This window comes from Plectropomus leopardus, chromosome 15, assembly GCF_026936395.1.
Source record: "Plectropomus leopardus strain MGB_pleo_1.0 chromosome 15, ASM2693639v1, whole genome shotgun sequence".
Lineage (NCBI taxonomy): Eukaryota > Metazoa > Chordata > Actinopteri > Perciformes > Serranidae > Plectropomus > Plectropomus leopardus.
This window is the reverse complement of record NC_142190.1, coordinates 16,457,248-16,483,850: the sequence shown is the minus strand read 5'-3', so window position 1 is coordinate 16,483,850 and position 26,603 is coordinate 16,457,248. Positions and strand designations below refer to the sequence as shown.

At 38.6% G+C, this 26,603-nt stretch overlaps 1 long non-coding RNA gene across 1 annotated transcript; it reads left to right on the top strand.

Annotated features, from left to right (window-relative positions):
- The first annotated feature begins 8 nt into the window (after positions 1 to 8).
- On the top strand, positions 9 to 26,561 carry LOC121953009 (uncharacterized). The gene is made up of 4 exons (XR_006106473.2): positions 9 to 160; positions 2,357 to 2,449; positions 2,704 to 2,788; positions 26,405 to 26,561. It is a non-coding gene; the product is annotated as an uncharacterized LOC121953009 (long non-coding RNA).
- Positions 26,562 to 26,603: the final 42 nt, after the last annotated feature.

Below are 26,603 nucleotides of genomic sequence, written 5' to 3'. Positions count from 1 at the left end.
ACGTCCTTGGCCCCGCCCCTCCGTGACGTCACCGGGTGTATTATACAGAAATGTGTTAGTGGGTCAGACATACGGGACCCGCACACAAAATGGTCGAGCTTTCACTGGAAATGGAAGATTTCTGATCTGTGTGACCAAAGATTAGCCCGTGTTTGTGCAGGTAATGGATCATAATTTTGGGCTCACTCTGTTGGTGTGAATAAATGAGACAGACTGCAGGTCCAGCAGCAGCAGCTCTGTCTCAACTGCAAGCTGAGCATTTGTCTCTCGTGCAGGCTGGTATTTGTTAAAAAGAGAATTTGAATCATGCTAGTTGCCATCATCAATTCAAAAATATCTGATCCTGACATGGTGCATTACTGGGATCATATACCATGCTTGTTCAACACCTTCTCCTTTTTTTATTCACTCCTCTTTTTTAAAAAATCCTTTTTTAAAGAAACAGTTAACCCCCAAATCAAAAATACACAATTCTTCTTACCTGGAGTGCTATTTATCAGTCTAGATTGTTTGACTGTGAATTGCAGAGTGTTGGAGATATCTGCCGAAGAGATGTCTGGTTTCTCTTAAATACGGGCCGAATGGAACTAGATGGCACTCGGCTTGTGGTGCTCAAAAAGCCCCAAAAACGTTTGAAAAACTCAGCAGCAATGTCTCCTTCCAAAAATGATAACCTGCTTACTTAAGATAATCCACAGACCCTGTTGTGTAGGAACTATTTGTGCCAAACTACACTTGCCATCCCATCCTGTTCTCATTCCAAACTTGTAAAATAGCACAAAGTTGACAGTGCTTTGGCGTAAGTTTGCAACGCCAAAAGGCACCTTTCGTATGTGCGTGTGTGTTTGCTGCTGGACAGTATCAGGTGAGAACCACAGAAAGAGCTGGCCTCTGTGTTATTATACGCCGGCAGATGGCCAAATGCTTCCTGCTGCATTGGCATCAGGCTCAAGTAACAGGAGTGTGAGGGTGCTTGTCGGGTGGGCGGGGTTCAACAAACCCCGGACTTTCATATGGAATCAGGTGTTTCCTTTCCGTCTGAATGTAATGTTTTTTTTTCTACACCTTACCATGTGCCTCCTTCCGCTCATCCTGACCATCAGTGCCAGCTTGTGCGCTTGTTGACGTCCCGGTGTTGGTTGCAATGTGCTTATGTTGGCTAAAGATAAGCACGTGAAGCGTAAGATACCTAAAACATGATGAATAGACGCAAAGGTCCACTGCAAAGTGGCAGCGAAGTGTGGGATGAGAATGAGAATGCGTTGGCCAGCCTTTTCACTGTGCAGTAGGAAGCGCCCATTTACCAAGATGGCACTTGTTCAGTTAAATGGAGTTGCCTGCCTAGTGCATATGGCAAAAACGTTTCTAGCTTCTGTGTTTTCTCCCGCTGTATGTGGCCCAGTAATGTTTCTCCCTTTGTCTCCGCCCTGGAATTAAGCCGATGGACTTTACATTGTGATGACATCATGGACTTTTCACGTCTTGGCTCAAGGAAATTTTTTTAATATGAAACCTCCAAATCCCTAACAGAAAGAGTCATAACAGACCTTAGTTCTAGTTTGAGGTGTTCTGTCAACAGAACAGAAAGTGCTTTCTAGGCTGCAGGAATTTTTTTTCGCTGCAATACCGTGAGTGGCAACTGGTAAAAATTGGAAGCAAGACTGTGTGGGATTCCCGGAGTCCTACCATCTACTCCTGGACGAGAGGCCCGCTTTTGTGACACACGAGATGTTACCATTAGTGGCATCCTCTAAGGCTAAACTTTAACTTTAGGTGGCTCAGTGGCACAAGTTGAGCAAGTAGTAGATGCTTCCTTCCTTCTTCTCGGTAATACAGTTTGCAGTGCAGTTTGGTAGGAAAAAAAAAAGTTCGAACATGGAACTGCTCACAACATGTCTCTGTCTCCAGCATTCAGCAACTCACACCAAACCATCCAGACTGATAACACTTTAGTTAAGTGGAAAAATATATAATTTTCTTTTGGGGAACTTCCATGTCCTTTTTCCCCTCAGCTGTATAAAAAGGTTGGCTGGTTTTGGCCATGATACAACCCACACAACCTCACACCAAGTGCAGGTCAGGTCCGGCAGCCTCGTCTCTGTGTTTGTCTTTGAGTTTACTTTTAGGCGTTCGCACAGCAGACATTTTGTGTAGCTGTAGGGTGGAAAGTCCAGGTGTAATAATAACATGAATGATGGCTTTGTTCCATTTATGTGTGCCAGGCCCAAAACACTGATGATGTTTATGACACACTTTAAAAAGAGCAGCATCTGTAAGTGGAAATGGTTGACTGCTATGAAAAAGTATTTAAGAAAAGATCAGATGAAATTAACATTTTTTTAACACTTATACTTAGATTAGCATTGTAGAGTCGGACCTGCGTGATGCTGACCTGAGGCAACCCGACAAACCAGGCAACTGACCCTGAGGGACCCCACGGACACAGCAGGTACAACACATGACAACTGGTTTCTGGCATTATGATATATAACTATTTTGTCTGATTATACTGAATACGCCAACAAGCAGCAGTATAAACTTAAACATTAGCAGCCTCAGTTTACGATCGGAAACAAAAAAGAAAAAATACTGCTGGAAACAACATTTTTGCTTTAAAACATCACACAGTTATTGAATAAATAGAATCGCTGCAGATTTATTTTCTTCCAACTGATTAATCAATCAATCAACTTATTATTTTAGCTCAAGCCGAAAGAAAAACAAATCAGCTGGCCGACCAACACTGCTATCGAAGAGCCAAAACCAGACGTGCTTCAACTACTCACAGGTATGTCTAAAGTAGGAACCTTAAATATGTGTAAAGTAAATATGATGTAACTACTCACATAACATATCGTGACCCCATACAAAAATATTTGATTTTCCTTGGCTTTCATTCTCTTAACTGATAAGAAAAGGAGAATTTGACATGGTTACTTTTAGGGCACCACAGTCCCGACTCGCACTGTTTGTGAGCACTGTAGTATGATGACCTGCTGCAGGCCAGCTGTCAGAGGGGGTCAAAGGGTGCCGATGAACCTGGCCGGAGGCCCAGGGGGGTCAAAGGCAAAGCTCTAATGCACCACTGGAGTTGATGTGGGTGAGAGGCCTGTTTTGTAAAATGTAGTCCCTCTGTCAATAATTCCTGTTGGTTTGTCTGACCTGCTGCACCCTGCACTGAATGTTTGTGTTAAGATATAACTTAAATTTAATGCCATCTCAACTGAAACTAAATCACCACTATCAGAATAAAAACACAAATGCCGGGCTGAGATTACAACACTGGAGAAATGTAGCAATCCTTATGATGTATTGCTCAATGGCATTTTTTTTAAAAATACAGAAGCTTGTTTTCCTTTTTGCTCCCCAAAATCTGGTTGTAGCATGCTTGGTTACAGGAATTTGAGAGAAAAAAAACACATTTAATAAAAGAGTTCAAGTACAAGGATTGTGGTCTTATACCTAAGTGTCAGTTTTAACTAGTTTCATTCAGTTTCATCCAGTATGATATGTCTGAAAAATGCTGGACCAGAAGGAAAAATGCAAAAATTTTTATTATGGGTCCTTGAAAAGTCATGGAAAAGTTTTTAAATTTTGTCCATGCACCACCCCTCTGAAAAATCATGCACATTCCCTTATATATGGGAGTTTGTCCTCATCCAAATTGTAAAAGCCTCATGAGGCAAATTTGTAATTAATGATATTAAGTTACTGACTTGACTACATCCATGTGCCATGAAGCTGTGCAGGAGACCTGTCAGTGTTGTGTAATAGTTTGCTTCATGCCACTTCACACTGACTAGCCTTTAGGGAACGGACAGCTTGGTGTACAGAGTGCAGACTGTGCAACAATGCACACATTATTTTGCAAAGATTGTTTTGTCCCTGACTTGCATATTTGTGATTCATAGTTTCCTGGCTGTTTGCATGTTGCCAGGAAACCTCAGAAACAACTTTCAGAAGCACCACACTTAGTTTTTTCGTGTCAAGAGTCAACTTTACCAGTCAACAGACGTCAGCTGCGGGTGGAAAAGAGTTTGCTTTCCACTCTCAGTCACCTCACACAGCTGACTGATGAAAAAAAACAAAGTTGACCAGTGTGCCTGAGCCGAGGTCACGACTGGAATGTTGATAAGGAGAAACGGTCGCAGCGAGTGGCGTATCTGCATGTTGACAGAGTGTAACAAGCAGTGGGAACACAGTGGTTGTGTCCTGTACCGAGTCAGGTTGTGTTTGACTCGCACAGTTTGTTTGTTCTGTGAGTTATTCTCACATATTCTGGGGCTTGGACCCACTCATACAGTAGCTCTATCCTCCTCTTTTTATCCTCCTGTCGCCGTGCTAACGGCTTCTGCTGATTTTACATGTTTGCACAGAAGTATGTGCGTGTTTACATTCCATCACGCTCAGTCATACCGGTGGGAATATGACTGAGCGGAAATATGTTGACATTCATGGTTTTGAGCGTTTAGCTGCTCCCTGTTGGTACACAGTAGCAACACAGCCATCTGTGTCACCGGGGTCAGGTTGTTTTTATGTTGGTTTTGTGTAACTCTGAGAATGAAACACTGCTAATTCTCACAGGAAAGAGTCTGAAAAGGAGCACACTGTTGGCATTATACAGAGCTTGCAGTAAAAAAACAAAAAAATCAACCAATATGTTACTATTTTGTGGTTTGTTTTCAGGCAAACAAGCCTTTTCAAATTAATAAAGGCAAAATAAGGGATAAGGTTGGTAATGTATTTATTCTATATTTTTCCTGCTGACGACAAGTCCTAAAAAAAGACCAAAACCATCAATATGTTAGATTGTCTCCCAATATGTTCCAATTTCCCCCGCTGTGGTGTGCTGCCTCAAGCACATCTGTTCCCACTGAAGAAATAAATCTTTAAAACCTTAAAAACCCCACTCTTCATTTGTTGACAATGGAAAAAAAGATATCCTACTGTATAATTTAAGTCAGTGTTTCCCAACCAGGGGGTCCCAACCTTCACATGGGGTCACCAAAGCTTGACAAAGGGTCGCAATGTGTCCTTGATCTTAAAGGTGAAGTGTGTAAGATTTAGATGCCGATGCTACTCATTGTAGATGGGCTCCTCAGTACAGTGACCAATGCAAAAACACAAATGACCCCTTCTGAAGCCAGAGATTGGCTTCCTTGAACTGGACTACTGTATAAATGTTACTGTATGATAAACATGGCGATGCAACATTGTGATGCATTTTTTATAAATGAGGACCCTTTTCCCTATTTAGAAATGAACTTCTCCCTCTAAGGAAAAGAAAACACAACAATTCTTATTTCCAGGGTATTATACACTAGAGAAAACATACTTATGATATCATATTGCAATTCTTCCAATATATCCCTCTAAATCTTAAACTCTGGACCTTTAAGGGTTGAAACAAAACTATTATAAGAAATATTTATGGGCCCACATCTCAGCATTTCACTCAGTTCTGTAAGTAAAACAAAAAAATATGCTTATTTTTAAAGTTAAGATTTTTTATGAAGAGATAAACTAAAAAAAAATTCATAGGATGAGGGCACAGTTAACACCTGAACACTAACTATATTCACAGTCTCTAAACAGCCTCGTCCTGCTTCAGAAAAGTGCGCAGTTAAAACAGCCAGAGCTAATGCAACAGTGGCCAAATGTCAGGGAAAAACAAACACTGAATTTGTCAGTAGTAGTTCAAGCGCCTGTACTGTTTGGGTTTATTGCATCTGTTATGTACTGTTATAACACATTAAATATATTATGAAAAATCCCTAAAATATGTCACTTAGTCAGGGGTTGTCGGTTTACTCAATGATAAAAACTGGGGAAAATTTGGGTCCCTTAGGCAAAAAAACCAATGCGCATCTTTCGATGGCGCTCAGCAGTTTAACATCTTGGAACCATGTTGAATTGATGTGTTTTGTAGAGCCATAATTAATTCAATTCAGAATCAAAACTGATCAGGTGACAAGACCAATCAGTCCAGAATTCCCAATAAACAACAACACTATATTATTAAATGTATGATTTAATACAATAATAACTCCATTTGCTGATGGACTGTGAGATTCGTTGGTCCAATTATTAGTTTGTTATTTAATCCTGGCATTTATGAAATAAAAAAATATCTGCTGGACGCTACTTAAAACTTCTAAATTTCTCTTAAAAAATCCCAATAAAATAACCTTTATGGGTGCTTTTTTTTAGCTCCCTTTCAGACAAAGTAAGACATTTTCAGGTGTCATTCTGGTCCCTGGTAACAACACATATTTTTTATATTCAATATACTAAATGATTGAAGATCTGATTATTTAAAAAAAATAAATATCAAATATGACACACTGTCAGTTTAATCCATGATTATGCATGCATTTTGGCCTTGTATCAAGAATTTTCCAAAGTGATAACATGCTGCATAAATATTGCCTTGAGCACATATTGTCTTATTGAAATGGTAATGATAAATCCGGACAGAAAATCTACACATGCAAAGTTTAAAAAATGAAACATGTAGCATGAATTGCCCAAAAGGAATACATGCATAATCCTACACATTGTGACAGTATTGTCACAAGAGAGCCTGCTTATACAAGAGATGAAAACACTCACAGAGCCTCAAGGGAGCACTGGCTTCAACTTCTTGGATCCTAAGTATGAAACAGAGAACTTTTCATGTTTAGCTTGATGTCTCGGTGATGGTTTTCAGCGCAGTCTGCTCTGATCAGTTTAACAAGAGTTTAAAATGTGTCTGCAGACCCCCCAGTGTCTCCTCTGTCCCCCCTCAGCCAAAGAATGCTCAGCTTCGCTCCGTAAATCAATGTCAACCCTGAACCAACTTTGCCCTGTCAGGAAAACTTTGTGCACTTGGCTGAGCACATTATATTCCTAAAGTCACATCTGATCTCTGACTTTGATCACTGGCTGTCGGACCAAACTGAAATGGTTTTTTTTCTTTCTTTTTATCTTTGGAGGCCCCTCTCCAGCATTGTCGCCTCAGCGTCGGCTTAGCTAAACTTATACACATAGAGTCCGCAGAGGGCCGTCCAGATATTCAGGAATTCACTGTTTGAACATAATGTACTGAGTACACGACTCAGTGTACAGATCCCTATAGATAACGACAGAGAAAAGGAAACTTTCACATCATGTTCCTAGCATGGCTGTCACTATTCTCTATAATCCTGCCAGAATCAGATCACTTAAATTCCTCATTGGCCTATCCTCTTTGTCAGGTTCAAGTTAAATCAGACTAACTTGGTTTACTGAAGTTGCGAACACTTAGAAAGAACAAGGTAATTTCAGTTGTCATATTAAGTTGCAAAAACTTCACAGAATTAAGTAAAATATAATATAAATTAAGATAAATAGTTATATTTACTTTCCTTTTTCAAGGCAATTGGTTTCCAAGATTATTTTAAGATCAACTTGTCAGATTTTACATTAAATAAAAATATGAAGAATATACTGTAACAATAATATAACTATGTTTTTGCACAGGATGTGCTTAAATATTAATCAAGTGATGTGTAAAAGTTCACAGCATAGAGAATATACATTGTACAGGGAAAATAATCCCTGTAAAATGACAATTTGGTCCCCCAATTTAATTAAATTATTAATATTATTAATCTGATGATTATTTTTAATCCATTTTATTTTTATGTTGATTAATTGTTCAGGCCATGAAATGTCATCACAATTTCCTGGGGCCCAAGGGGACTTTGTCAAGTTGATCCACAGAAAATTAATCATGAACAATTTTGATGATCAAGTAAACATAAAGTTGTTAAAAACAACAATACATATACAAATAATCATTTTTGGAGGAAGTATTCCTTCAAACACTTTAAAACCTGGAGCGACATCTCTTTTCTTCTGCTGAGTTCAGACATATTTCACATGCGTTTCAACCTTAAAAACCTGAGCAACTTGGTGCGATTTCCTTTTAAGCACGGGGGAAAAGGCAATGAGCAACATGGCAAGAAATGTTCCACAACGCTGCAACAAATTAGTAAATTTAGATATATTTTTTTAAAAAGCTAGGGAAAAATGTCAATGTAAGTGTCATAATTATCATAATTTAATCATTGTTTTTGTTGTTGTTTTCCCCCCCCCCTAATTTTCCAGCAATTTTGTTGTACTTTTTTTCACTAGTTTCTTGCAAATTGTGGGGTAATGTCTTCTTTGCCCATTGCTTTCTTCCCATGTTTTTGAAAGAAACCAAGCCATTTGCTCAGGTTTAAAAGGTTAATTACATTTTCTCAACATGTAGCTTGAACCTGCTTAACACTGAAATACAGTCATGTATATTATTAAATTTAGTTGAGTCTTAACTAGATGTCAGTTGATATTTTTTTACTTTTTTTTTTTTTACAAATTAATGCTTACAGAGCAGTTTTGTCAATTGACAGAATGAAATGATGGTTACATTTTTAAAAGGGTAAGTGAGTTACAAGCTTCTGATGTTTTTCCTTGTTAAACCTTTAATGTGAGTCTTTATGAGACTTCTGTTGCAACAGGAGTCATAATTTAAACATTTAGCCTTTCTGCTTAGCTGGAAGCATCTGCTGCACAAATACAGTAAAACCATTTAAGCAGATCAGCAGATGGCTCCTGACCAACAGACCTGACTGTATTTTCTGCACTTAACCATCGACCCCTCAGAGTGCAGATACAGGAAGAGTGACTGGAAGATGGCCATCAAAATGCTACTGGAATCGTTGGAGGCAGATAGGCTTACTTCCTGCCAGCTGATATGACCACTAACATTAATATCTTGAGAGATTGTCTGTCTGTCTTCCTGCCACTGGAGGGAGACAGAGGCCAGATCATAGATGTTAAAACGGGCACTGATCATTTAACATCTTCTCTTAACCCCTGTCTAGTTTTCTTCTTCATTTTATTCACAGTCCCTGTGATATAAGGATGAAATATTGAACTGCACACCTTTTCCTCATTTAAAAAACTTCTTTCTCATCCACCTCTGAAGCCCCCCCCACCTTTGCGATTGGCTTTCAGATGTCAGATCTCACCCCTCAACGCCTGCTTTGAAAAAGCTTTAGCAGAGAGAATATCCACAGGGGGAGACTTGACATCGTTAGGGTTAGAGAATAAAAGGAAGCGGCGAAGCGGTAGGAGCAGAGAGAGCAACCCGTAGCTTGACCATCATCTCAAAGTGGGTCTGAATGATACAAAAAAAAAAACATGTTCCTTTCTCCTTGCCTTCATGTCATTATTAAAGGTTGCATGCTGAAGGTGGAAAACATCGAGATAATAACATCGAGGCCGGCTCAATCAATTTCATGGTCTGTTTAATGGAAAAGTGGCAGGTTGTCCTATTACCTTGTACAGTCGGTGTGTCTGATGTGGCATAATGGATGGAGACAAAACAGTGGAAGGTTACATCACCAATCTGCATGTCTTATTAAATCCAAGGACTTAAAACAAAATATCACTAAATTTGAAACTGCTGCATGATGTTATTAAATATTTGCTTTTAACCTTTCAATTATAGTAAATCAGAAAGGGTTCAGGTGTTTCCATGCATACGACGATACAGAAAATTATGATCGATACAGCATAGTGTCATGATATTTTGCATGGTGATATTGTATCGAAACATGGACGCCAAATGTTGTCTTGAATTATATAAATTATTAGTATTGCAAATACAACTTAATCTTTTGGTAACCTACAAGAATGATAGAATCAATTACAATTTCAGTCCAAGAGATACATTTTATGGCGTTAAAAATGACTGAATTGAGGTAAACAGTATGAAAACAAAGTTTTTCTTTGGGGGTATATAATATGACATAATTTGAGAAAAGGTTATAAATCCCACAAAACTGTCCCAATATGTCATTGCAATACTCAGTGTATCCCAAAACATTTGAAATTACAAGAATATGGTGCATTCTCCAGCTCACCTGGCAGAGTGTGCGCCTCATTTGGCTGAGTCCCCAACGGCCATGGATTGATTCCGACCTACTGCCCTGTGCTGCGTGTCATCATCCCTCTCTCTCCCGCCTTTCCTGTCAACCTCCAGCTGTCCTATCAATAATGGCAAAAACTGCAAAAATAAATAAATTAATTAATTTAAAAAAAAACATTTTTTAAGAATTGTATCATGACCTAGGTATCATAATGATTTTGTATCGCGGTGCCTCTGGTGATTACCAAACCCTTATGCATAGGTGTAGGTTCTGCGTTGCGACACATCCTCCTCAATATTTACAACATCTATACATCTCCATAATTCAATAAAAACATCAAGTAGGAGAGGATTTTAAAAAAAGAAGAAAAGAAAAAGGTATTTGTAGCATAAATTTCATGGATTGTATGAATTCAGTCCCAAAATTGGAAAGAAGTAACATACAAAAAGTTGTCTGAATGCAGCAAAGGAAAACTGATTTTGATCCAGGTCTTAAAGGGTAAACCATTATTATATGACTAAACCAACTAAAATAAGTGGCCTGCAGTCTCATGTTACGCTAATTATAGACCGTAGCGTGCAACTTTTGCATGACCTTGCATACATTTTCCACTCTGCACTTTTATTCCCTCTAATGAGCGCTCACCTTCTGCTTTTCACCCTGTCGCATTTTCTTTTCCTATGAGGGGAATTTTGGATAGGAGGAGACATTTCATGAAATATCATGTGACAGAGAGCAGTTTGCTCTGGAGTCGTCCAGCTCCTGGTTATCTTTTAGCAACAGGAAGAGAGGAGCTGCTGTGGTTCTCTTTTTGATCAATAGGGGGCAGTGTGGTCACACAGGAGCCATGTTCAGCTCTCACTATCCCCTGCACTGAAGCTCTCTTGAGTGCAAAGAGAGGAAAATATTATATAATAAAATCATCACAGAAGCAGAGCAGCAGTCGCCTAGGAATTTCTGGAAACTCAATATCTCTCTGAGTTTCTGTCTCTGATTTTTGTGTCTCCTTTTGCCTTTGAAGCTCATATTAAAACAATTTTGATGCTGCAAAAACCTTTTTATTTTAGAGTGGATATTGAGTTTAGTTTGTGCAGGCTGTCTCTCCTGGTGCTTGATTCTGTAATTTGAGAGTAGGCCATGGATGTTTACCTCAAGATTTTGATTGTAACCTTGTCCAAACACTCCCCAAGTGCAGCACACTTCTTCCTTGCGGTTAGATTTGAGAGCAAAGAGTCAATAATTTATTCTGTAAAAGCTGTTTACTTTTGGCTCAGTTCACCGTTTTATCCACCATCACATGCACTCATTTCTATAATTCCAGTGTAAAAACCAACAAATATTTGCTTCCAGCTCCATTTCTGATTGGCTGAGCCACACTTGGAGCCTATTGTGAGGTACCTTTTAACTTTAAAATTAAATTCTAATCACCAGTCTCATGCAAGTGCTTAAAATGGAATAAGCAAATTTCCATTTAAATCACTTCTCTGTTGTATAGCACCTTGGGTGACGAATTAAATTTAGGCCTAATCAGTATTGAGTGTGGGTTCACTTCGGGCATTAAACAAATTAAGATTTATGGCATCAGATTGCTTGGCTGAAGCCACCCAGTGTATAATAATAATTATTACACAGCTAATTGTCCACCATTGTAGATAATAATTGTTGTAGTAATACCTGCGAGGGCGTTCTTTACTGTTATCCAGAGTTCATTGGAGATTAGGAAGGAAATTTGACTCATTATGAGAATTATAAGCAGTTGCATAATCCACGCGGAACAATAAAATCATGTGGTCAAAATGACCTCGTAATGCATGAAATCTACATTGCCGAGTTGCTAATGTCAGTGAAAGCAGAAATACATCCATATTGAAATATCAAAGTACCTTCTGATCTACTTTAATGAAGGTGAAGGAGGAGCTGCAGCTGCTGATTTTTCATGCCGCACTGCAACCCTCCCCAACTGTCTCTCATCTGCTCGCTTTGCCTCGTCGTCTTTTATAGGAAGTCGACTGCACTCATTCACAAGGCTTGAAATGTGAAACACAAATTCTTGATATCTTGAGTTTTTGGAGCTGTTTCTGGGATCTCATGACTTTTTAGCCTTGGAAATGTTGTTTGATGGTTCAATCACTTCTTTGATCGTGACTGAAATATCTGAACAGCTACTGTATGGATTGCCATTAAATCTGATACACACATTTGTGTGACTGACGGGATTATTTTTGTAAACTCCAGTGATTTCATGACGTTTTCATGAACGCCATCATCAGTTCAAAATATGAATTGTCCAGTACACTGTTATATGACCAAATATTGTACCTGCACAACTGATGACGTACCCATCAGGCTCAGCTGTACTACTGAAATTGTGTTTTGAGTTCCTTTGTACAACAAATTTTGGTCAAAATAAAGCTGTTGGGAACATTGATTTCCTTTAGCGCCCTGACACACCAAGCTGCTGGCAAATGTCTGACACCGTGGTTTTTGTGGTATTTCCCGCACTGTTGGCATTCACAGGAATTGCTAGCTTTTTTAAGATGATGCAGCATGTTGAATCTTCAAAAGTGGCGGAGTAAGATGGTAGAGACAACTTAAGTGAAAAAAACAAGTCAAGAGGGCATGAGATCAAAACAAACCTGTTATATTAGGGAAGTTTTGTGTTTTTTTGCAATTGAGCTCTTTGGCTGAAACTTTTCGGAAATATTTGTTTTATTGTTTGCTGGCATGCAGTCAAAGTCCTTTGTTCTTATAACACTGGATGATGCCATTAATGTGCTAACTGGTTAAGTAGCAGTCTTCTGTTTTCCCTCTTTGAATGACAAATACAGGCTTCCACTGCCTGCTGGCATGGAGAGGTATTTCTTCTCATACAAGTGCAAAACGTGCATGCTAGTTGGCCAGTGGCTGCAGTCTTTGCACTAACAGTGGGCCTTGTCATCACTAGTTCTGTGCTGTCAGTTTGGCATGTCTGGGGCCTGTAGGCTACTTGTGAAATCGGTATACCATAAATATTAGCATATAATACTGTACATAATGTAATAATATTTTTGCTTCTTGTTTCTTAGTTCACATTGTACAGTTTAGAACCGCAGGTCCTACTGTAACTCGTTTGGCTTGTAACCCATAAAAACAAAAAATGTCCACTTGTGACACCTTCTCACGTGTTATAGCTTTTGTTATGATCAGCTGGATGCAATTTTGCCTCTTAGATTGTTTTATTTGAATGAATTTTAGAGGCCTGAAGGTGTGAAAGTATCTGGTGTTTTTCATGAGAATACATTTCAGAGTTTAGTTTCTTTCTGGGGACACACATACAAGCATACATTAATTGAAATGTAAAGTGCTCCCAACCAAAATACATGATGTGCTATCGTAAGCACGTTAAAAGATTTTATTCTTCGTGGGTGACTAACGGAATATTCAGTGCTCAAACTATCTGTGCAATGCACTAACATACTACCACATGTATTTTAAAGAATAGATGGAACAGTAGCATGTCTTGTTGCTACAGTTTAATAACCATGACAACCTGTTGGTCATGTCATCACTTCTTGGAAAAGAAGCCACGTGGAGGTGGTTGCATGGGAGAGAGAGTGGACATTGCGCAGGAGGAGAAAGAGGAGGCACAAGACAAACCAGCCATCACCTTTCTGAGAAAGGAAAACACACGAAAGACACAGAAAGAAAATTTGCAGGAAAATTACGTCTTTTCTCCTCAGAGGCATTACGCAGTGAGAGAGATATGAACGGCTGGTTTGTTAGGCTCACTTTATAATTAGACTTTGGGCTGCCACCATCATTTCTCATCTCTGTGGAAAGGAGAGCACCGGTCCTCATCAGTGCAACCTGCCTGGAAGGTGCTCATTAATGAAGTGACGGACACACACACACATACACACACGCAGAGAAAAATACTCACATCTACACTCATGAGCCCATTCTACTTTATTTACTCCAACAGCTCAAATAATTGTTTTTATTTTTAAATGAGGACAGGTTTTTAACAGCTGAGATATCGCCTGCCCCAACAATCTGAGACGACACACACGCACACACACACACACGCACACACACACGCTGTCAAAATAAAAGTCCGACATCTTAATTACCACATATACGCCAGTTTTAAGGACGCTATCAGGCATTTCATTCTGTTCATTATCTTCAAATTCTCTGAAAAACACAGTATAAGTGGAAAGGATGATATACAAATAAAGATGATATTTTATTATATGAATGTTTATTTTTAGGTATAGAAACACAGCATAGTTTATTCGCTGAATAGGTTAACACTGAGAGCTTCCTCCAGCTCTCATGGGCTCATCTCTGTCCTCCTCCAGCCAACCAGTAAGCATATTGTTGTCTAACTTTTTGCAAAGCATCCTTTGCCCTTTGAAACCTGAGTAAATTGGTTTGATTTCTTTCAAAAACATTGGGTGAAGGCAATGAGCAACTTAACAAGACATGCTCCAAGAATTATCAAAAAAATTGTGTAAAAAAGAAAATCACCTGAAAATAAGCACAAAAAGTGAAAAACAAACACGAAAATTACTTTGAAAGAGTGCTGAGAAAAATTATATTTTTGGGATATTTTTCATATTTTTTGATGTTTTCCTCTTTTTAAAAATATAAATTTTAGGTAATTTTCTTGTCACATTTTACAAATTTCTTACAGTTTGTGGGCCATTTCTTGCCCAGTTACCCACCCCCCACCCAACCCCCGTGGTTTTAAATTACTCAAACCAATTTACTCAGGTTTCAAAGGGTTAAATAGCTTGTGAAAGGCATCTAAACGCAACTGATATCAATTCAGTTTTTTAATTTAATACCATCATGTGGTTATGTATTGCCGGCTTGGGATTGGCAGGAGTTGAAAGACTTTATCTCAGCTATCCTGTGTTCCTGGTTTAGGAGTTTAGGTAAGATATGTGTTTTTTTGGTTTATTGTTTTTATTTAAGTAGGTATGTTTGGTTTGATTTAGTTTCCACATAGCCCGAAAGTTCTTGGTAGTAAATACTATAAGGGCTGGAATATCTTGTTGCTGCTGTAATGTGAAAAACAAACTATAAAAGAAATATACAAATTACATCAAAAGAAACATAAAATGCATCTGGGAATCAGCTGATCTCCACCAGTCACTGTAGGAAACAACTGAGAAGTTTTTAATGTTATCATCGAGTCCATTATTGGGGTGGTTTGTAGACGTTTATTTGATATTAACCAACATTTGTGTAGAGAATTATTGGATATAATAACTACATAGATACATAAACAATATGTCTGAATACATACATACATACAGTACTAGAGTGAGCACAAATGGCACCCTAGGCAAGCTGCCCCTGCCTGGGGATGGTGGGCTCTGGGTGGTCTATGTTGCCTATAGGAAGATCTGCCACTGCATTAATACATAAATATGCTACTAGGTGCAGTGTGGATAAATGATTAATATATAAACTAAAGGGAAGTGTACCAGTGTACCAAAGACCAAACCCATTTCTCTCTGTCAATAATAACACACTTTACTGCTGCAAATATAAGATTTAAGCTTGTATTGAGTGCTGGTATTTGGAAAATTTAGAAATGACAATATTGTGGGTCCTGAAAAAGAGCTGACGGTAAGCTTGTCTCCTGCAAAAACTTCTGTTAGATTGGTCTGTCATCGTGCAAACAAAATTGGCTTTCATTTTTTCTTTTACAAACTAAGTGAGAATTATTTTATTCCACAGATGGTACACTGAAGTTGTTTGTCTACTATCTGACAAAAGCTGACTCTGTTTAATTGTACTGTTTGTGATACATGTATTTATATTCATGTCATACTATTACTGCCGTGCTGTTTCTTCTTTTGTCTGTGGTTATTAAGTTGTAATGAGAAGGTGTGTTTTGCTTTTGCTCTTAGATCTTTATACAATAGATTTATAGTCTTGGAGCAGCCTCTTAGTGTAGTTTACAGTCCCTTTTTTTTAAATTAAAAAAAATTAAAATCAACACTTTTAGCCATAAATGGGATATTCATCCATTTTATTGTCTATTATTAAAAAAATGTGCATTTTATATTCCAAAATTCGATTCCAAACATTCATAGTGTGGATATACTTGTACATTTTCTCATGTCTGTTGGTATAACTGCTAATAGAATATTGTACCTTGGCATTTTGAATATTGCCTGGTGATTTTTATGACCAGGCGCCTCATGTTGGGAGTTAAATTGTTATTAGCATTCCTCACTAAAGTCAAGGGGCACTAAGAGCCACAACCTCAAATTGAACCTGGGCTTAAAAAAGTTACTAACAAGGACTGCATGCATATATGCCCATTCCCTAAACACATGCACATGTGATGTGATACAGTGCAGGTACCTCTGGCAGCTCTCATCCATGCTAATGTGATTCACTCCTGTTTGTCTCAGCAAGCACATTTACATTTTAGTATTGTACTGAAGTACAATTTTGAGGTGCTAAATAAAATCTTTACTCCACTATATGTATTTGCCAGTTGGAGATACTTGTTAGTACCTTACAGGTTTAGGTTTTAGACACACAATATATGATAAACAAATGAAAAATAATGATTTGTTTATAAGCTAAACAGCCCAACAGCATAGAGTTGTCCAAAAAAAAAAAATAGGTCCCACCTGCCACCAACAACATCAAATGCCTTATATATGAAATGTATATGAAATATATTAAATGCACCATTTTGCGTGGTTAGCACTTTTACTTTTGAAGTATTTCTACATAGCAGTACTACCATTTTTTCTGAAGTACAGGTTTCATCTTCTTCCACAGTGATGCACTAATTGTGTTGGACACTTTTCTGTGTACCCTTAGAAACAAAACCTTGTTTCCTCCTGTAGTGCAGGTCAGTGGTAAAAGTAGGATACAAAATTCTCTAATGTCTCTTTAAATTGAACCATATGGCATGCAGCGTCCCATAAATTCCACACACGAACAGCACAAGATCAATCAAATGATTTGTATGTTTATTTCACACGCCCATATGATTAAGTTATTACGCAAGCTTAAATAGACATGGTATTTTATTCAAGCACATTAAAGTTTTTATTGATTTTGCTGAATCTATACCATCATTTCACTGTCCCATCAGATCAGCTCCAGTATCCAATTACCAAAGAGATTTCCAGCCCATAAGCCAGCTGATGCCTCTCAACGAGGTCATAAAACATATATGGTCCAGTGGTAGGATTTAACACTCCAAAATCACCTTTCATACATATTCCCTCATTATAAGCACTTCTAATAATATGAAAGTGGATAATTTATATATCACGTTTCATGCATCTCCATATCTGAAAAGGGAAGCCAAAGTGAGAGTGCATTCTTTCCAACAGCCAGCAGGGGGCAACTTCACTGGTTGCAAAAAGAAGACAAAATTGTTAGAAGTTTATGAGAAGATGACTATACTTCTTAGTTGAGTTGCTACCTCTGTAAACATTTTCTTCATGAATTCATTGTCTAAATCATTATTTTCAAGCTTCTTCAGTAAAGAACAATGTCCATTTTGTTAAATATGGTCCCATTTAGACATTAATAGATGATAAAGCAGGGTATGCGTTCGGGCGTGGCTACAAGCTGATACCATGTTGGCGTCTTCAGGTTCTCAATCAAACATACTTCCATTTAAATGTCGTCACCCACAAAAAAACCCCAAGATGGCAGTGGCCCAAATGCCAAACTCAAGGTTTTAAAATGGTGATCTACAAACCAGTAGGTGGTGTCTCAGTGTCTACTTCTTTTATGCAGTCTATGGTTTCATGGTTCTCATGTGCACATGTCAGCTTCCATCCAGCAGGCACCATCCGGCTGTCTGTAGGTGTATAATAACACAGCGTCCAGTTCTGTCCAGCTGTGTGACACCGTCTGGTGGCATTCCATGTTCACGCGAGTGAAGTGCCGTTGTACACTTGCGCCAAAAGCACTGACAGAGCAGCGGTATTTGATGAGTTCAGAATGAGAAAGAGTTGGCTGTTTTTTTACTTTTTGCCGCACTTTTAAAAAGAAACTACAACAGAGCTTGTTTAAAAGTTTCCAAAGTCAATGACCAAACAAAATGTCCATCTTTCAATCACCCTCACTTGAGGTGAACTCTCATGTATGTCAAACCGCACAGCCACAGTTTATAGTGCAGGCTTTTCTGTTAAAAGTCATTCCATCAGTTGCAATGTTTGCAAAGATGGTGGGCCTCAATCAATGTCTGTGCCATGTGATCGACTAGAGGAAATAATAAAATTAGGAGATCACTTGTTGCCAAAGAGAAAGACCTGGGACTAAGTGTGAGCAGGGCTAACAGGGAGCTAATGAGACATGTGTTAGATGTGGTCACATAGGCTGGGGAATTACCTGTGGTAATTGGGGAACAGGGAAGGCTGCAGACAGATTGCATTACCTGAAGGAGTTACACACATACATACACAGCAGCACACACACATAAGACAATGCAGACGCGCAGCACAGAGAGTTTTGTCGATGTGTTTGTGTGAGAACTGTGAAGACAATTCGTGCTAAATCCATACAGAAGTGATTTTATGTCTCAGGTCTTTGTGGCACAGAGGAGGTTTTGAGGTGGTGCTCAGGAGTTGTTTGGCGTGATCTCTGATTCACAGTCCTCACTCCAAACACGTTTACTCTTTGCCTGAGCCTATTGAGGTAAATCCAGGTAAACACAACTATCCCATGGTGATTTTACATAATTACAAAGCAGGAAGAGGAAGTAAAAGATAAACAGCACTAATGAAAAAGTGCTATGAAGCTTGGCAAACCTTATCATTTGAGACAACAAGACAAATGTATTTGTGAAGCTTTTCACATAAGGCAACAACACATAAATAGGGGTAAATTAGAAACCATGGAGCAGCATATACAGGTCACCCCCACACCGCCTGTATTCAGGCTGTGCCATAATGTGTACATTAGAATTAAAAGACTCTGGCATTACTGATTAATGGTGCTGAACCAAATTAAACATTTAAAAGGCTTCACCATCAAAGTGATGTAAAGCGAAATAAATATTAATGAATGAACCAACACTTGGTTCAAAGGTTTGGAAGCTGGGAAAATTAAAAGGGAGCAAGGGTCTGCATAAAGAAGGATGCTCAGTGGGGAGACTGCAGCACGAATGGGTTTGATTCCCCTGAGACCACACACATGACCAATTGCATGAATTCTGTTACTTTGAGGCATGTTGGTTTATAAAGCACATCTGTTACGGTGCACCTAACTGCATAAACTGTATATGTTCACAATCTGTTGAGATCACGTCAGGCATGAAGTCATTCATACATAACTGCAGATTTTCTTTCAAGCCAGCCTTTCTCCTGCACACATACTTTACATTAACACATCACACGTACATATGAACAGGCTTTCATCCATACTTTAGTCCATACCTTCATACATCCTATATTGCCATGTTTATGGCCTGGCCCATATGAGGCTGCATCTCAGTGTAGCCTGTAATGCCAGTGAATAAATATATATTGATGCCATTGATATATTGTTGCTCTTTAACACAGATGTTTATTGTTTAACAGAAATAGCATAATTTCCATCCTCAAATAATACTTACAGGCCAAACTCGACAGAAGAAATAGCTCTAAAAAAACCCTCAAAAGCCTAATTTGATGTTAAATGCTTTATTTTGCAATATGCCACCTTTTAAGATTAAAATAAAAAGAAATTGATCATTTAGGTTATCAGTGTACATTTGCAACTCAATTACAAGAATAACTGTTGGGATTATAAACTTCTTCAAGACATAGATATATTACATTTGTATGTTTATCTAACAGGTATCCTGAAACTTAACTTTGCTTTACGTATAATGTTGGGATAACACTAACTAAGATGAGTTTAGCTTTAGGCACAAAAACCACCTGCTTAGGATTAGGGAAACATCATGTTTTGGCTTAAAGTACCCCATTTGGATGACATAGAAATAGCTGGACATGTCCACAATGTTGTTAAAAAATATTCCCTTATATTACTACAAAGCTGTAGTGATATAAGGGGTGCTGTCAATGTGTTTGCGCTGTTGCTACAAAAAGCTAAATGTCCCAAACTGTCATTAAAAAACTACCCATGTCTCCATGAACATGATTGGACATGTCTTGGCCTCTTGCTAAAAAATACCTGCTTTTGTTGCCACAGAAACCTTCGGACATATCCTGACCTCCTTTTGAAAAATACTAGCGTTTGTCGCTACAAATGTGACTGGAAATGTCCCGACCTCTCATCAAGAAGTACTTGCTTTTTTTGGTCTCAAACAGCAGTCTGCAGCTGTCAGCTGCTTAGCAGTGCCAATATTTTAATGTGGTGACTGGGTTGGTATTTGTCTGCGGCCCAGGTCACTTAATATGTGGTAAAAATAGTGAGGTTAAGAACAATGGGCAACACCAGCGTTACTGTCTACTTGAAGAATCCCTGTTCCAACATTTGTGGCAGCTTTAAGGATGCCGTAGGCAAGATAGACGGCTCCTCTCGATGAATGACAAGTGTGGGGGCATGAACTTGACCAAATGAGGGAAAGAGGTGATGACTAATGATTCCTTTTCCTGACTCCAGGCAAAAAGTTACATTTCTGTGTGCAAGCACCGTCTTCATGCAGGCAAGAATAGCAATTTTCCACTATGAGTCAGACAGGAGTTAAAAGTTTTTAGTGACAGGGTGTCAGAAAGTCTCGGTTTGACCCGAACATGTTTCAGACTGTCTGGGTTAGGTAATCTAAACCCCCATTGATTGCTGTCTATCATTTCAATCAGTTTGGTTCAGTGCAGAGGTGGTTAAGAAAACTGAATTCATCTGAATTCACGCATGAACAGCCTTGATCCTGCCCATTTATCAGGAAGTTGACATATCAGTAAACCCGATCTATGATTCAACATCTCACCCAGAGCGCACACAATTACACACTCAGAAGGAGTGGACGACGTGTGTTTTCTGACGTGTGATAAATATCAGCACTGTGTGGGAGATCTGACACCGTAACACAGGTTGACTATTTTCTTCACATATATATTCTAATGTGTGTGTCGGATCACAGTGGCTGCCTTTGATAATGCTTGTCTGATTGTTGGTGCATGTCCACTGGCAGCAAATTTAAAGGATTGCTGTAAAGTGAGCATTGAAAGATCAAGTGCTGGAAGTAGAGCACATCATGATGCATTAGGACAAATTAAGATGTTAATTATTAAATAGCTTGTGTGTTGTCAGCGGACATACGGTTATGCTCCACATCAAAACAGCCTCCCGTACATCTCTTAAGTATTTTATCTGATTTAAATTTGCAAATCCCTTTTGGTAAAAGTTTAATTCCTCCTTTGCCTCAAAGTTTCAGCCTGCACCAGTTAAATATATGCAAATGAACTCACAGTGACTTCCCCTGCACATTAACTCACAAGGCCCCCCCTGCTGGATTTGTCCCCACGCTAACCCCATGTGAGGTGAGCGGGAAAATAATCGTCCCAGGTTGTATTCTCCAATGACCCGCTATAAGCCTCCCATCTCAGCTTGTACAGAAAGACCTCCTGTTTTCTGGTAGACATGTGGAAAAGGTCTGTCTCTTCAGGCGTAGATACTACATCCATAAAATAGTTTATGCTTTTTGGAGTTGATTATGTAAGAACACTGAAGATTTTAGGAATACATTTAAGGATTTTTTTTGCACTGCCTGACTCTGATATCTAGGTTTGTCATGATAATATGACTAGGAAGCTCAGAGGGTCTTAAGCTTTTGCTTATTAATTAATATTAAAATGGATATTTTTAGTTTAGATTTTTTTTTATTATCTCAAGGGAAAGTGGTTCCCACAAACTAGATGCTCCCAAAAAGAAGACTAGAAACAGTTATGACATTTTAATATTCTGATTAATGTCAAAACATCAAAATTGTACTTAATACATCGTTTCGCCCTTTTTCCTTTACACCTAATATCATGTCAGGATGTCCATAAACTACCTTAAAGAACAACAGAATAAGCACCATTTATAAAAGACTCTCTCTGCTATGTTTTAGCCTTATATTTATTCAAACCTGAGATGCCAAAATTATTTCGGGAGAATATATGAATTATGCAGCCATGTCTCCTAGAAATTACATTTACAGACTACAAATTTGTTTTCCTTTAATACTTTTTGAAGGAAATATAATCTCAGCTAAATTATGCTCCCACAGTCTTTCCAGTCAAGGAAGTGTGTACAACACAGAAGCTATAGGGAGGAGGTGGGTGTAAGAACATTGACTCTGGAGTTTGTGTCTCAAGTTCTTGAAATGGTTAGGTTTCAGCAAAAAAAAAAAAAAAAAAGCACTATAAGACTAGGGAAAGATCCTGATTATGGTTACAGCAGCGATCTTTACATTAACGATGAATAACATGTCATGGATCATGGACTACTTGTAAAGGGGTCACCCGATAGTGAGTTTTATAGCTTTCAGTTCATTATCTTGGTTTAACAACCAAGAAATTTTAATTTATTACTGCACTCACAGTCTGTGGTGGATGTTTCTATTATGGGTGATCTAATGCTAATGGTCAGCTTGTAGTAGGGGTACAACCTCTGGTCCTGGCAATGCAGTTCACCTTAATGTGTTCATCAGTAAGTGACCATCACAGTCCGAGCATGCTAAAGCATTGATGGGTACGGTGGAGCGTTTGTGGAGAAAAATCCATTTAGGATGCAATACAAAAAAAAAAGAAGAAAAGGACAAAATGTTTAATTATGTTGATTTCTTATTAGCTCTTGTTCTTGATTGTGATAAATACATCAGTTTAAAAGATAAAAAGCCTAATACATTTTTAACCTGTTCCCTACCTCTACCTGCCCAGCTCCAAACAGCAGACAGACATATCTAGCAGCTAACTGGTGAACATAATGGAGGATTTAGAATCTAAAGAGAAAAATATTTCCCTCCGAAGATGGTGGAGACTAAAACAGGGCCAAGAGAAGATTGAATATGTCAGTCAGACATTTGTCAGTTGTCAGAAACACAACTCCAAATTAATAACAGACTTTGGTGTAGACTTTTCCGAAAATGCAAATAAACAGGCGTAAAAAATCAGCCTTGTAACAACATAGGTTTTTAAACGCTTTGAAAGAATGAAAAAAAGTGCTTTAATTCTGCCATTTAAGCTAAAATTCCACCTTTGACCACAGTGTTGGTTGCAATGGCAGAGCGGTGCTGAAGAATAAACAAGTCAACGTTATTTATGAAGTATATTTATACAAAACGGGCAGTGAGACTAAGGGCTTTGTCCGTCTCTACCTATGGCAATTCTCAATAGCCATGTGCAATTTCAGATTGATTTGGCAACCCATCAATGTTTGCTGCCCCCAAGTGGTTAAAGAAAGGCGTGGTGCATTGGTTAGCCCTTACACCTTAAAGCAAGAGGTTTCATGCTTTCGCCATGTCAGCGTGGGTTTTCTCTGTGTTCTCCAGCTTCCTCCTACAGTTGAAAGGCATGCTTCTTAGATTAAATGGTGACTATAAATTGCCCTTAGGTGTAGCATAAATGGTTGTCTGTCTCTGTGTGTCAGCCCTGTGATAGTCTGGCAGCCTGTCCAGAGTGTGCCCCCGCCTCTCACCCAGTGTCAGCTGGGATAGGCTCCAGCCCCCCCGCGACCCCTAACAGGATAAGCGGTTACAGATAATGAATAACAGAAAGATGAAGCACATTGTCAGCGAACATTTGGCTGATAACATTTTTTTGACTTGGCAAATATGTTCATTAAAATAGTTTAAATTTGTAATGAGTAATTTGGGTGACATAATATTTCTTTTGAAATTGATATGCTGTTGCAAATTAGTATTATATTAACATAATATCTAAGAGAAAGGATTGGAATCATGCTCTGTGATGATGTTTTGAAATTGTGGCATTTGACCTTAAAACAGCATGCAGGATGTATTCTATTGTCGGACACCATGTGAGGCAAAAGTTCACTCTGTAATAGTTACATTAAAGGCAAGAAATGGGACGTTGCAGGAGCCCAGTGTAGTCTAGCCTCCAGAGAAAAAAAAACATGACCACTGAACATAATTTCAGCATCATGTGGTGGAATACATTATTCAGCAACACTGGCTAAACTTAATTTCATGTCAGTGGAGCGTCCTCTGTCCTATGTACAGTTGTTTGATGATTTATTCACTTGGTACTGGGCCTGTTAACTGTCGACACATCTGCAATCGTCCATGCATGGCAACTCGGCTCGTGTGGTGTTTGTGGGGCAAAAAAACGAGAAGTGGAGAAGTGTATGGATGTTGTCATGACTTTGTGAACAGACATTTGCTTTTGCTGTTAAAGCCACAAGTGTTGTTAGTGGACTTTAGGTTGAGGTTAAAAGCTATCTCATCTGCCAAATCTAAATATTTAATGCTCGGGAGCATGATTAAAGCCTGGGTCGTTTCTTTGCAGGCGTCTTGTGATCAAAAAGATCTGGTGATGAGGCTGATGATGATCTTCTGTCGTTAGCCATCTAAAACAATTTTATTTTTTTACAGTGCATTTGTTGCACAGGATACAAGTTGTCGCTTGCAATAATAAGAAGACTTGCGATGCGGGGGTTTAAAACAAGTTATTACAGTGCAGATTGCCAATATTACATCTGGCGTGATAAAATAAATTAGGTTTCTTAATTACGGGCACATATCGCATGTTTGGCTGGTTAATCGTCCTCAAGATCGTTGTTTTCTCTCCATCTCATTTTTATGCTCTCTCTGTCCCTCTGTCTTCCTCTCCAAACTCACTGTTGTCAGTGCTTAGGATTTGGGAAGATATCTGCCAACTATCGAGTGAGCGAGCTCCAGCCAGCATCCGATGTGCCTGTGTTTTAAATAGTCTGTGATTTAAACGACTCCCTCCCTCTGCCTCTGTGGCCCCTGAGAAGTAGCTGTAGAAATGCTGTATTATTCTAAAAAGCAACCAGGGAGTGTTTGTGCTGAAGGAATTCTTTGCAGCCATTTAATGAAGCTTTAAATCATGACAAAGCTTCAAAAAGAAACACGCTCAACCTCATTTGAGAATAGACTCCCGCTTAGAGGTTGTAATGCACGCTTTCAGCCGGGGCATTCATGTTTTTGTATTGTCTGAATTAGAATTTGATAGCATTTATATACTTTCAATCAGTATTTGACTGGCGTGTTTCTGTTTGCTGTTGTTGGAGAAGCATTTGTTATTGTATTCATGAGTGTTTGCTGTCGCTACAAATTTTTCCAATTATCTGATAGAACAATTGAAAACAGGAAAAAAAACACGGAGAAATGGCTGGCCCGGGATGAATGCTCACAGACAACGAAAAAAGCAATCATGATATTGTTTGTTTAAATTCATTAACCTGCCACCACCAGCACCATCATTAAAGTCAACGTAAGAGGAGAATAGAGAGCATGGGAAGGTCTTTCACTCCTCAGAATACTAATGAACACATGAGAACATTTGAATGAATAATGTGAAATGTGTAAAGCATGAGGAGACTGCTCATGTGGATGCATATGTGTTTTGTAGAGTGAATGGTATGGTGGTGCAGAGGGCAGAGGCTGTTGCACTGCTTCGTTCACTTTGGTACAATGAGTGTTTCCTGGTTTGAATTCCTGCACCTTGTGAAGACGTGAACACTCTCCCCCCTTCATTATTTTGATTGTGTTGCCTTAAGCAAGACACTTAAGTATGGTGGCCCTAAGGGTCAAAACACCACAACATTTCAGAAAACACGACAATATCATCCAATACAAAACAACATTTCAGAAAACAAAATAACATGTACCAAAACACGAGAATATTTCCCAAAACACTACATTTCCTGAAACAAAACATTTACCAAAACACTACTTAATTTCCATAAGAAAACCCATCATTTCCCAAAACACTACATATCCCAAAACACTTCAACATTACCCAAAAAACTACAAAACTTCACAAAACATTTCAGAAAACAAAATAACATTTGGAATGTTGTACTATTTTTAGAAATGTTGTTTTGTTTATGGAAATGTTGTAGTGTCTTTTGAAATACTGAAGTGTTTTCTGCAATGTTGTAGTGTTTTGACCCTCAGGGCCACCATACTCAGGACCTGCGGAAAAAATTGCTCCATGGGCTCACAGTTCATTAAAATAATACAAAAAAAATAGATCAAAAACAATAATAACAGAAACAATAAAAGTAATAAAACCACAAATAAAAGAAAACAAAGGTAAAGGTTTAAAAGGTAAAATAGAGCAAAAGAAATTTAAAAAAAACTCACCATAGCAAGGTGTTAGATGTAGAAGTCACAAGTAGAACAAAGGGAGGTGCAACTGACAAAATATTTGTTGCTATGTGAGAAATGATCAATAAAAAAATGGTGTGGAAAGGTGCATCAGTGTTACTTTGTTACAGCTGCATGCGTGTTTATTATTGTTGTTTGTGCCGCTCAATCCCCCTTTTCTCTGTCTCTCTCTCCTCTATCATAGCCTCTCGTGTCCTGCTGAGACACCCCTGGAGGTCTCCCAAGACTGGAAGCCATGGTAGATCCTTCCTGAAGCCTTCTCCACATCGCAGCTGTTATCCTCCTCCATCACTCCCATCCCACTTCTAGTATAATCAATAAACAATTATATTCACACCTCAGTTGATGGTCCTTGTCTGTCAAATATTACAGCAGTGATACAA